Source organism: Balaenoptera borealis (genome assembly GCF_965194805.1).
Source record: "Balaenoptera borealis genome assembly, chromosome: 4".
NCBI lineage: Eukaryota > Metazoa > Chordata > Mammalia > Artiodactyla > Balaenopteridae > Balaenoptera > Balaenoptera borealis.
This window is the reverse complement of record NC_138861.1, coordinates 73,657,154-73,669,301: the sequence shown is the minus strand read 5'-3', so window position 1 is coordinate 73,669,301 and position 12,148 is coordinate 73,657,154.

The following is a 12,148-nucleotide window of genomic DNA, read 5'->3' as shown; positions in this document are numbered from 1 at the left end:
AATTAAAACGTGGAGAGGTGAGGGGCTGGCTCAAGGTGACTCTGAGAATAAGCAGAAAAGCTGGGGTTAGAATCAACTCCCTCTTCTCTCTCCCCCACTTCCCCTCTGTAAGGAAACTGAGCCCCAGATTGGTTACTGCCAAGGTCATAGAGCAAAGTTAGGAAAGAACCCAGACCTCGTGACTTTTAGTTTGCCCTTTCTCCCTGTGTCTCAAAGGTTTCCACTCCTAGAGAAGTGATGCACCAGGGGATTATGGGTTTGCCCTTTCAGTAGCCAGATTATTCAGAAAGTGTTTCCCTTCAAAGTAGAGAACAAGGAGCGCCTGCCTTGTTTGGTAGAATGAAGCCTGAGCCCCATGACAGGGAAACTCAATAGCAATCGAAAGCCTCTCTGGCTTGGAATAAAAGACTGTATATGGTGTTGGGGAGGAAAAACTTTCTTCTACCCTGTTAAGTTCAGTATCTGGGGGCATGCGAATTAAACAAACAAAAGACAGACTGGCAAGAGAAAAAAGTACAATTTTATCAATATTTTATTTGCACAGAAGTTCACAGAAACTAAGTGAAACTCAAAGAAGTGGTGCGACTAGGGGGCTTATATACCATTTTAACAAAGGAAAGCGAGTTTTGGCTTCAAGGGGTATAAATCATGGGGAAGTGACTAGGAAACATATGGGGGAACTAATACGGAAGATACAGGTTACTTAGTAAGGTATGTTTATGCAAACCCTTCTCAGTGTGATAAGAATGCTCCTCTCTTCCTGGTATGGAATGGGAAGGTGAATACTTCACAAAGGGAGATATATGCCCTGCTTGTAGGCAGATAAGAGGAAGGGCAGAGAATTGCCTGCATATGTTGACTCTCAATTACCTTTAGCTAGAAATAATCTTTATACCAAAGTGGCTTATTTGTGGGGTGGCATATTCTGGATGCCTTCACTGGATTCAGAGACTTGCCAACATCGGGGCTGGTGAAACTCAGATGTCTGCAAGAGCAGTGTCACAGTGTTATAGGGTGAGACACGGTTATAGTCATCCAGCCCGAGGGAAGCTATGCTTAGATTAAGATTTCAAATGATTTTATTTATTTTTACTAAAAAAGCTACCCTTAATTGTGTGTTATATTTTAGAGACTCGTATTTAATGATGTTGCTTAATGAAGAATTCTATCTTGACTTTTAGAAAATATCTATGTTAACCATTCCTGTGTAAATTATAGCGATTTTTACCACCAGACATTTACTAAAGGACCATTATCTACCTTATCTCAATTACGGGCAACATAACTAGAAAGAAATAAACAGCTGTGGGAGTGTTGGACTTGCAAATGCAAATCCATTAAGTGACAGCAAATGTCATGATCCTCCTGCTTTAAAATATCTTCCCAACCTGGAATCCCTGTGCTTGGATTAAACATTTACTACTTCCTGAGTTATCTTGCAAAATGTACATGTGTTGTTTGCATGTCATTCTGAAGGAGTTAGTTTATCAGATCACTTTCTTGATGATAGGATAGGATAGGAACAGGAGGCAAAGCAGAGGCTGATAGAAAGGAGCACAGAAAGGGGTGCCTGGGGGCCTGCGGACCTAACCCTACAAATACATTAAGTGAATTCGATACTCCTCTCAGGATTATGTATTAATTTTTCTTCCAATTTTGGGACTGTAGTCAGCCCCAAAATTGGTCAGGTGGGAGGAGTATTTTGGGTGCAGGGGACCTTCCGAGAAACCTTGAAATCTCATCAAATGGTGAGTCTGCAGTTTTTCTCCCACCTCTGCTCTTCCCTTAAAGGGGCTCACTCATTCCAGAATTTCTGGTGCACTTTAGGTCATCAGCAATTTATTTGGAGGGTCTTCTAATGAGCAAGCTCCTGGTGGTAGCATACACTGGTGCTGGACTGGCTGAGTTCAACCCCAGTTCTGCCACCCTGTGACCCAAGGGCAAGTTACTAAACCTCCTAGAGCCTTGGTGTCCTCTGTTGTAAAAGGGAAATTCTATATCTATATCTATCTATCTATATCATCTGTATCTATATCTATGTCTATAACATCTGTATCCATATCTATATCATCTATATCTATATCATCTATATCTATATCATCTATATCTATATCATCTGTATCTATATCTATATATCATCTGCATCTGTATCTGTATCTATATCATCTATATCTACATCTATATCATCTATATCTATATCTATCTATATCCAACTCGTAATAGTGCAGATGAAGAGGGGCAACATGTTATGAAATCTAGGCCACTGCAGGCTGGGTTTTTCAGAAGCAGGTGCTGAGATGGAGTTTGGGGTGCAAGACCTTTTCTAGGGACCTGCCCCTGTGAGTAGCAAGGGGAGGAGGCATGCCTGGGCAGAGGGGGAGCTGGGCTGCAGTGAAGGCCCCCAGAGCCCTGGAGTGAGTACTGCCCATCGGCATCGTCCCGCGAGGGGCTGAGATGCCGGCCCTCTCCGTCCCTGCCTCACTCAGTCACCAGATGTGGCCGCCTCGGAGAAAGGCGTACTCTTTGGTTAGGCAGCTCCTGCATCAGAGGCAAACCCTGAGCTGACATCGGGAGGCTGCCTGCTGGCCACAGGCCTGCAGCAAAGCAGCAAGGCCGTCCCTGGAGACTGGGTCGGCCGGTTTATCTTCACGTCTACCAGGTAGGAATGCAACAAACATGCCTCCTCCCGGCCACCAGAGCCATCCTCTTTTTTTAACTTTCCTCCATCTTCTTTCCGTTCTCCATCTGTCTGCTTCTCTTGCACCTGCTCCTTCAGGAGCTCCCATCCTTCCCATAGTCCTGAGAGCTTGCGGCTCCCCTGCAGGGGGCCTAGAAGTGTGCGCGCTTCAGCTGTCTTCTGTATAGTTCTATGAAAGCAGGAAGTTTCTTAAGAATTTGTTGTCTCATTCAGATAATTTGTCAGTTACTCATGACTCCTCTTTTACTTTGGTAGAGAGAAAAACAGCCAGGCTTTATTCTGCTGGATAGAACAACACAGATGCTGGTGAATGCACTGTCGGTCCACGGCCTGCCAGCTGGTGCTAACAATAGGGGAGAAGGCTTGGAGGCCTTGCTAACAGATTTCCAAGAACGCCATGGGCAGCCAAAAAAGCCATGTGGGCTGGTTTCTTTTCCCTCTGTTACCTTTCTAAAAGATAAAGAGGCTGACAGATCCTGAATGGGAACATGGATTTGATAACATTTGGTAGGAGGTTAATGTCAAGGGTGCCGGGAAGCCAATGTACAAAACAGAAAAATAGGAGAAGATGGTACATTTCTAATGCCTTTGACATTCAGAAGCTGCTCTTGGGGGAAATTTGAAGGTGCGTGGGCCATGGGAAACCAGATCATGGGCAGAGGGTTGGAAACAGCTGTGAGGGCCCCCAGTGGGTTTGTGATTGCCTTCCTAATATGACTGATCCTGGCATCACTCCCTGGAGATGCTGGCGTCTATAGGTGTCCTGGTCCACAGCTCTCTGAGCGCCTGGGATAGTTCCAAAAATGGCAGAGAGAGTGAGAGCATGTGCATCATTTGGCCACATTACAGAGAGGGCCACTAATTCTGTGTTCTGGCCGTTGATTCGCTCTATGTGAAATCTCCTACGTCTGGGCTAGAAGCCCACGTCAGGGGCTGGAAGAGATCACCAGCTCCCTCCATGGACGGCAACCATGAAATCCACCCTACGGGGGCCCCTCATGCACTAGCTTCCTTCAGGAGTCCCACAAAGGGGGCTAGGGGAGTCCTAGGAAAATGGAAACTCCCTTTCAGACACTACTTCAGGCCTCAGCCATTCTTTTTTTTTTTTAACTTTACTTTGCTAAAAATACTTAACATGAGACCTCTCTCCTTAACAAATTTGAAGTGCACATATTATTGCTGACTAAGGTACAGTGTTGTTCAGCAGGTCTCTAGAGCTTACGCATCTTATTGGGCTGGCCAAAAAGTTCGTTCGGGTTTTTCCGCAAGATGTTGTGGAAAAACCTGAATGAACTTTTTGGCTAAGCCAATATTTAACTGAAGCTTTATGTCAGTTGATTAATAACTCTCCATCCATCCCTGCCCCCCTGCCCCTGGCAACCATCGTTCCAGTCTTGGAGTTTATGAACGTGACTATTTTGGATACCTCGTATAAGTGGAAACATGCCATGCTTGCCTTTCTGTGTCTGGGCTTATGTCACTTAGCATAATGTCCTCAAGGTCTATGCATACTGTCACTTATTGCAGAATTTTCTTCTTTTTTAAGTCAAGCCTCAGATATTCCATGGGAGAGGCCAATAGCAGGACCCCAGTTTAGTTCCATGTTTGGGGAGGTAAGCCTGGAATCCTGGAGTGCCTTGTGCAGAAAAAGAGAAGTATCAGGTTTGGTGGTGTTGAAACTTGATTGTCACAGCAATGCTCCATTTCATTTGTGAGCACACTGGCACCCGGAGAGGCTGAGTGACTTGCTCCAGGTCTCACTGATTGTGAACAGTGGGGCAGGTCCCAAGTTCTGGCCCCATCTGGCTCCATGGACTTCAGGTCCGTGGTGACCCTGCTTCTGATTTTTCTCAAATCAGAGAAGACATGGGGACATAGACATTTAATCCCGTGGACACTCAAATCAGGCTGACTAAATAACCAGGGCTTCAGAGGATGCTATCACCCTCATTTATAAGTAGTCAGACATCTTCTGCCAGCCCCTGGACTGTGCTGGCCACCAGCACAGGAGGCGGCTGAGCCCTTGAAATGTGGCTCATCCAAATTGAGATGTGCTGTGTGAATTTTAAAAGCTTAGTATCAAAGAAGAAGGTAAACTACCTCATTCATAATTACTAGATGGATTACATGCTGAAATGATATTTTGGATATATTGGGTGCAATAATTACATTTAAAAATTATACTTTGTATTGATAAGAATATAAAATATATTATTACAATTAATTTCACTTGCTTCTTCTTACTTTTTAAAATTGTGGCTACTAGAAAATTTAAAATACCCAAGTGGTTCACATAACATTTCTATTGATTACTCTATATTCACCCACATCCCTGAATACCTTTACTGTATTTTTAGCTTCTGCTTCTTCATTTGACATCCCTGTTACTAGTGGAGACCAAGTAGGTCTTCTGCTTTGGACCTTGAAACTTAAGAGGTAGTTCACAGCATGGTGTTATTTTATACTCAGGTATGAGTTATAACTGGGTGTTCATCAGGGTCTTGGTAGTTTAATATCAGTGAAGAAGCCTCCTGGGGTCATTTACTCAACAAATATTTATGTAACATCTTCGTGATGATGAACTCTTATGCCAGGTTCTGGGACTATGTCTGAGAACAAGAAAAAATAGTCACTGGGCTCAGGGAGCTTACAGTCTGGTAGGGGCAATGGACATTATGATGGTTAATTTTCTGTGTCACCTTGACTGGTCCATGGGATGCCCAGATATTTAGTCTAACTTTATTCTGGGTATTTTAGGATGAGATTAACATTCTAATCGGTAGGCTGAGTAAAGCAGATTGCCCTCCCCAATGTGGGTGGGCCTCATCCAGTCAGTGGAAGACCTGAATAGAACAAGAAGGCTGAGTAAGAAGGAACTTCAGAGGCAACCCCTTGAGGTGGACAGCAGTCTGTTCTGCCTTTGGTAGCAGCTCTCCTGGGTCTTCAGCTTGCTGACTGCAGATATTGAGATTCTTCAGCTTCCATAGTCACATGAGCCAACTCCTTATAATAAATTTCTTTGTCTCTCTCTCTCTCTCTCTGGAGAATCCTGACTAATACAGACATTAAACAAACAATTTACATGCTAAATAATTATATAACCGCTTGGGGATGTGGCATGTGGTGAGCTGATATGGAAATATCTAGGGGCTGAATGTATTCTACCATCTTCAAGGTTATCCTAGGCTCTGGCCTTTTTCCAAAGCACCCTGGTCCACTGGCTCACCTCCCACAATTTGACCACCTCCTTGCACCCACAGGGCAGGACATGACCAGCCAGGTCTCTACCTTAAGTCTGGTCCAGAGTGGAAAGGCTCTTCCTGTGACTTTATCAGTCTCTACTCCAGGCAGGGGAAATCTGCTCTGTTTTTCTGTTCCCCTCATTTCCTTTTTATTATTTAAAGTTCTTTTGACAAGATGAATTAATGAAAATGAACACCTTGAACACTTCTGCCACCTGGCGTTCTGCATGTTTTATGATGTTTTGACAGTGAAACAAAAAATGTCATCCTTCTTTATATACCTCAATACCATGATTGCAGCTTTAGAAATAGTTTTGCATTGCTGGTGCAGAGCCTGGGGGTGGGCAGGGGGTGGGTACGACACTGTGGGTGGAAGCATGTGGGTTTTGGATGTGGTCAGATCAGCATGGATGTCAATCTCGGCTGTCTACTGTCTATGTGACCCTGAGCAAGTCATTCAGAGTTGCCAGACCTCAGCTTCCTTGTCTGTATGATGGGGCTCACACCGCATACTAGAAGGTTTCCAGAAGGATTAGTGATAAAGTATAGAAAGCACCTAGCACCACTCTAGCATACAATAGATGCCCAATTAATGGTTTCTATTGCCATGGTGGATAATTTTCATAGGGAGACTTCCATGTTCCGCTCTTGTTCCTTTGTCCTAGTTGGTCAGGTTGACAGAGGGAGAGTCTGAACACTTACGTTGGAATGATGTTCTGGTTATCTATGACAGCATTACACACTACCCCTAACTTAGGGTATAAAACAACAGTTGTGTTGTTATGTGCATGGATCCTGTGGGTTAGGGATTTGGATGGCACATGAAGGAATAACTTGTCTGCTCCACCATGTCTGAGTGGGAAGATTTGAATGGTTGGAGGTTGGAATCATCTACAGGCTTCTTTACACACATCTGGCTAGGTGTGAGGTGGGTTCTCTGATGGCTAATTATGCTGATGATCTTTTCATATGCTCACTGCTATTTGTATACCTTCTTTGGAGAAATGTCTAGTCAAAGTCTTTGCCCATTTTAACATGGGTTATCTTTTAAAATTATTGACGTATATGAATTCTTTATATATTCTGGATACAATTTCCCTATCAGATATTCGATTTGCAAATAGTTTCTCCCATTCTGTAGGGCATCTTTTCACTTTCTTGAAGTGTCCTTTGAAGTACAAGTTTTAAATTTTAAGTCCAATTTATCTATTTTTACTTTCGTTGCTTGTGTTTTTGATGTCATATCTAAGCAGTCTTTGCCTAATCTGAGTTCATGAAGATTTACTCCTATATTTTCTTCTAAGAGTTTTATGTTTTTGCTCTGACTTAGGTCTATAATCCATATTGGGTTAATTTTTGTATATAGTGAAGTAAAGGGTCCAACTTCAATCTTTTACATGTATATATCCAGTTTTCCCAGTACCATTTATGGAAAAGACTATTCCCCCCCCCCCATTTAATTTTCCTGGCATCTTGGTCAAAAATCAGTTGACCATAATGTTAAGGTTTATTTCTGACTTCAATTTTACTCCATTTATCTATATGTCAATCCTTTTACCCATACCAAATTCATATCATGATTACTGTAGCTTTGCAATAAGTTTGAAATCAGGAAATGTGAGCCCTCCAACTTTGTTCTTTTTCAGTGTGTGATGTTTTGGCACCAAAACCACATCCCATCAACAAAGCCAAAACTCTAGGTAAACAGTGAAATAGACAATTTTGGGCAACCTGCCTCCCTTTCTGTTTCCCTTTTCTTTTTATTCCCTGTGAGCATTCAGACACTCTACATGCTTTCCATCCATCTCTTTATCAAAAGCTGCTCGCTGGGGAAGAATATAATAAACTTTTTCTTACGTAGGTATAGATAACTAAAAAAGCTTAAAGTTATTACCATTCTTGGGAGAATTTGCTTTTCAAAAAAGGGAACAAAAATGTCTTAAACCTGAGGAATTATTGTCTAATGGTAACATTTTCTCTATAAGCAGGTATGGAAAGTGCTTTTTTTTTTAGGCAGGGAAGTCCTCATATTGCATTTGGAAAGATGTTATGGATGGCCCCGTATCCTGCCTATGCCCAAGGCTTTGTTCAAAGTTTATTGATTAATTCTCCCCCAACTGTTGAGTTTTATACCCATCACACGCAATATGGAGAAAATCATTCTCACTGCGAAAACATCCAGCATTTGTTCTGTTTAGCTACGAAAAATAAGACCGACATACATTTGGACTTAACAAATACAACTCCCAAAACCTAATGACCTCATCATTATCTCTCCAGGAACAGAGACAAGCTTTCTGTTAAAGTGATTTAATTCTTCCTTACAAAATCCCTAGGGATGGTATGGGAGAACCATTCAGGAAAGTCAGGTTTTATAGAAAACAGTATCTGGGAAAATGGAACAGAGATACTCAAATCCTCTCCTCCCTACCAGCAACTGCTGTATGTGTGACATCTTCAGTCACCTCTGATTTGGAAGAAAAGTTTGCATTTGATCACATCTAGTGATGACATGTAGTTTTATACTTTCCACACTGTTCCCAAGGATCAGCATATCTGATCCCCCAAGCATTCCTGTGAGGGCAACTTTATTGCCACGTTACAGATGAAGAAACTGAGCCCAGAGAAACAAACAGACTTAAGACCCAAACCCTCTTTCCATGCGCTTCACAGATTTGTAAGGCTGAGAATGACCTTGGACCATAAGACTGCCACCCACACAATTCCAGACCCCAAAGACTGATCTGCTCTTTGTTTCATACACTTATTGGAGATTTTATCTCATTTGGCCATGGGAGCGATTCTGTGCCTAGAAGCTTCTTTGTGGATGTTTTAAGATGGAAAATCCAAAACCAATGACCCCCAAACACAAAACACCTGTATATTTTCCCGAGTTGCTATGTGAGCCGGTGAATTTGTGTGGCTAAGCCTGAAAACCGCTCGCTAAGACCAGATCCGGTGCGACAGTTGAGCTGGACGCGGCTCCCTCTGCATTGAAGTGCCGTCCCCTCCCCGGGGCGAGCGCCGGGCAGGCCGGTAGATGGCAGCATTGCGCAGCCGATGCCTCCTCTCCCTGCGCCAGCCCCACTTCTCCCCTCCCCGTCTTCCCTGTGCTTGACCACGAGGCAAAGGTAGCAGCATCTCCTGACTCCCCGACGTCCGCCGTGCTGCACCATCTACAGACGGTCTGTGCCTGGCGGGTCACAACAGGTCGGAATCCACAGCATGGATATGACTCAGGCTCGGGTGTTTTTGGGGCTCCGGACATAACCTTTGCTTTGGCTAATTGGCCCAGATCGGTACCCTCCCTCCCCTTCCCCCCTACAAAGGAGAAGTGCAGGAAAGGTTGAAAAACGTACACCATCCAAATGGTTTCTTTTTCCACTCCTTTTGTGCCATGAGCTTTATCCTTAGAGACCCCTGTGTCCCCAGCCACTCAGGGTCCCGAGTCACTGCCTCTCGCTCGGGTTCTCCCGCCAACGGGGATTCCGTGTGCCGTACGATTCACACTATCGCCACTAGAGGGCACCGACGTCACGTGCTGCCCAGGAGCCCGGCTGGGAAGGCGGCGGCCTGGTCCCACGGTCCGCGTCCTAGGCTTGACCTTGGGACCTGCAACTGCCTGTGGCGGGGGCATTCCCTCTTCCCGTGGGCTCCTTCAGGGGTGCTAGGTCCCTTATTCTCAGAAACCTCATTCCACTCATCCTACCCCTTCTTGCTTGTTTCTCAGTCTCTCTGAATAGATTGGCTCGTTCCCACCAGCTTTTAAACACCTTCAGGTAAACCTCATGGGGGTGAGAGGGGTGGATCTCCGTGACACTGAGTCCCTCTCTGCTGTCTACCCGCGTCTCTCAAGGCGCCCTCCCCCACCACCAAGCTTTAGGTTGGCCAACTTCCTCAATCCCCTTCACCACTCTTCCACCCCCTCCCCTCCACTCCTCAGAACCGCATCCTTACTTTTTTTTGATCTCTCTAGAATTGGCACCTTGTCCTTTCCTCCAAGATCTATGCCACCCTGACTAGATTTTGGTTTTGAGATTTCCACCACTCTGGCTGTTCCTTTCTCTATTCTTCAGAAATGTGCTCCCTCGCCAACCCTTTAAATATCCATGGTCCCGGTGTTCTGTCTTTGGCCCCCTTCTCACTCTCCTCACCTTCCCCAGCAACCTGTATATGTGCCTGGAGCCAAACCACCACCACCTTCTCAACAACCACCAGCATTTGCTGATCACTAATCCTGATGACAACCATTTTTTATCTCAAGTCCAAATTTCTCTTTTGAGCTATAGACCCATTTGTTCACTTTTGCCAGGCTAACAGGGCCTGCATGGAAATAATGTTTAGAAAGTAGTCTCTGGGCTATTACACTGAGGGTGTTGGGCAACGTTTGTCTCCTGTATAGCAATGCTTTAAATTAACGATGTTTTACATCCAAACAGCTGGTGCTTCTCTTTCAAGGCTTGTCCAAGATTGAAAAATGTCCTTACCTAGAGCTTAACTAGAGATGCAGTCACTGAACCTAACCATCCCTTCTTCCTCCACCCCCTGTTGAGGGAAGCACATAGGGCCACATGATCTGAGTCTCCATCCCAGCCCTGCATGATTGGACCTGGGCAGGATGCCTGACCCAAAGCTACAAAACTGGGGTGGCAATGGGATGATCAGAGTCTCCTTTTGAGATTTTGGGACTAGGACACTGAAAAGAATGGTCTAGTCAAACTAGGGAGAGCTGAGCTGAAAAGTCACATAAATTGGGGGTGGGCATGTGAAAGATGAGTAAAGTGAGGCAGCTAGCTGAGTCGAAGGAAGAAGAAAGAGGGGAGGGTAGCCCAGAAGGTCTTCACTGCGAGTTTCTCAAGAAACCCAACAGTCCTCTCTGTCCTTGGTTGCTGACGGTTTTTTCTATCCTTTCAGCAGCCTTTTCATTTTGAGCCAGTCCAGAATTATAGCTATTTCATGAGGAAGGGGAGGACAGTAAAAGCAAAGAAAGAAACGACAGGCAGCAGAAAGGACGAGCAGCATTGAGCAGGCACCCCCCTGGACTGACAGGAGCTGGGGAGGTTAGTGGCTGGTGGTGGAGGAGGAGGACAAGCAGAGACTCAAGCGCCCCTACATGGAAGTTGCCACCTCTGTTACTGAGAATCTCCACACCTCACCTATCGCTGGACCTTAGTCTGGAGTTGGTCAGCCATGGCTCCAAAAGTCTACTGCTTTTTGAAAGTGTCACGAGACCTGTGGAATGGGACAATACCCAAAGACAAAGTGACGTGAAGCATTTGTTAACTACCTATTCTGTGTCAGGAGCTGAGGTGCTTTCTGGGGAAACAGAGGTAAGATATGGTCCCTGCCCTCAAGGAGTTCAGATTCCTTCAGAGAACACAAACACCTACATATAATACAGGGTGAAAATTCTAAAGTAGAAGTATGTACAAAATGCTACAGGAATATAAGCGAAGGAATCACAGTTCTGCCTTTGATGGGAGTCGGAAGGAGACAAGGAGACCTTCAAAGGGGAGATGACTTTTGACCTGGACCTTGAAGGATGAGTAGGAGTTTGCCAGGCAGAGTGGGAGTTTGTATTCTAGGGAGGCAGAGCAAAGGCTCAAAGATACATGAGCACACGTTCTGTGGGAAGACTTGTAGTATTGCAGGGTGTTGGGGGAGGGTGCCAGGGCAGCAGATGACAAGGAAAAGCAGACAAAACCAGAACATGATGGATCTTGAATGTCACTATTAGGAGCTTGGCCTGCAGCCTGAGGACACTGTGGAGCCACAGAGGTTATTAATCAGGGAGTCGTGTAATCAGAGCTGCCTTTGGAAGGACAGTTGGAGGCTGAATAGAGGATGCCTTGAGGGAGAAGAGGGTAGAGGAGGTCAGTCACAGCACAGCCGGACCTCAGCTGTATCTGACAAACTCTCTAGCAATATCCTGGGGCTAAGATAGAACGTGGGCAGGTCATAAATTGTAACTGATTGGAGCGCTGTACTCAAGCAAGGCTGATGAATCCACACATGCTGCCATCCACGCAAGGGGCAGGGGTTCTACGGCTGTGCCGCGGCTGCTGTTTTCATTCCTTCCTCCCTTCCTTCATTCAGCGTATGTTTATGGAATACCACTTTAGGCCAAGTACAGCATTAGGTACCATGATGAGAAAGCAGGCGTGGCCAGTGCTGTCGCAGAATCTTTTGTTGAGTGGGGGAGACCGCT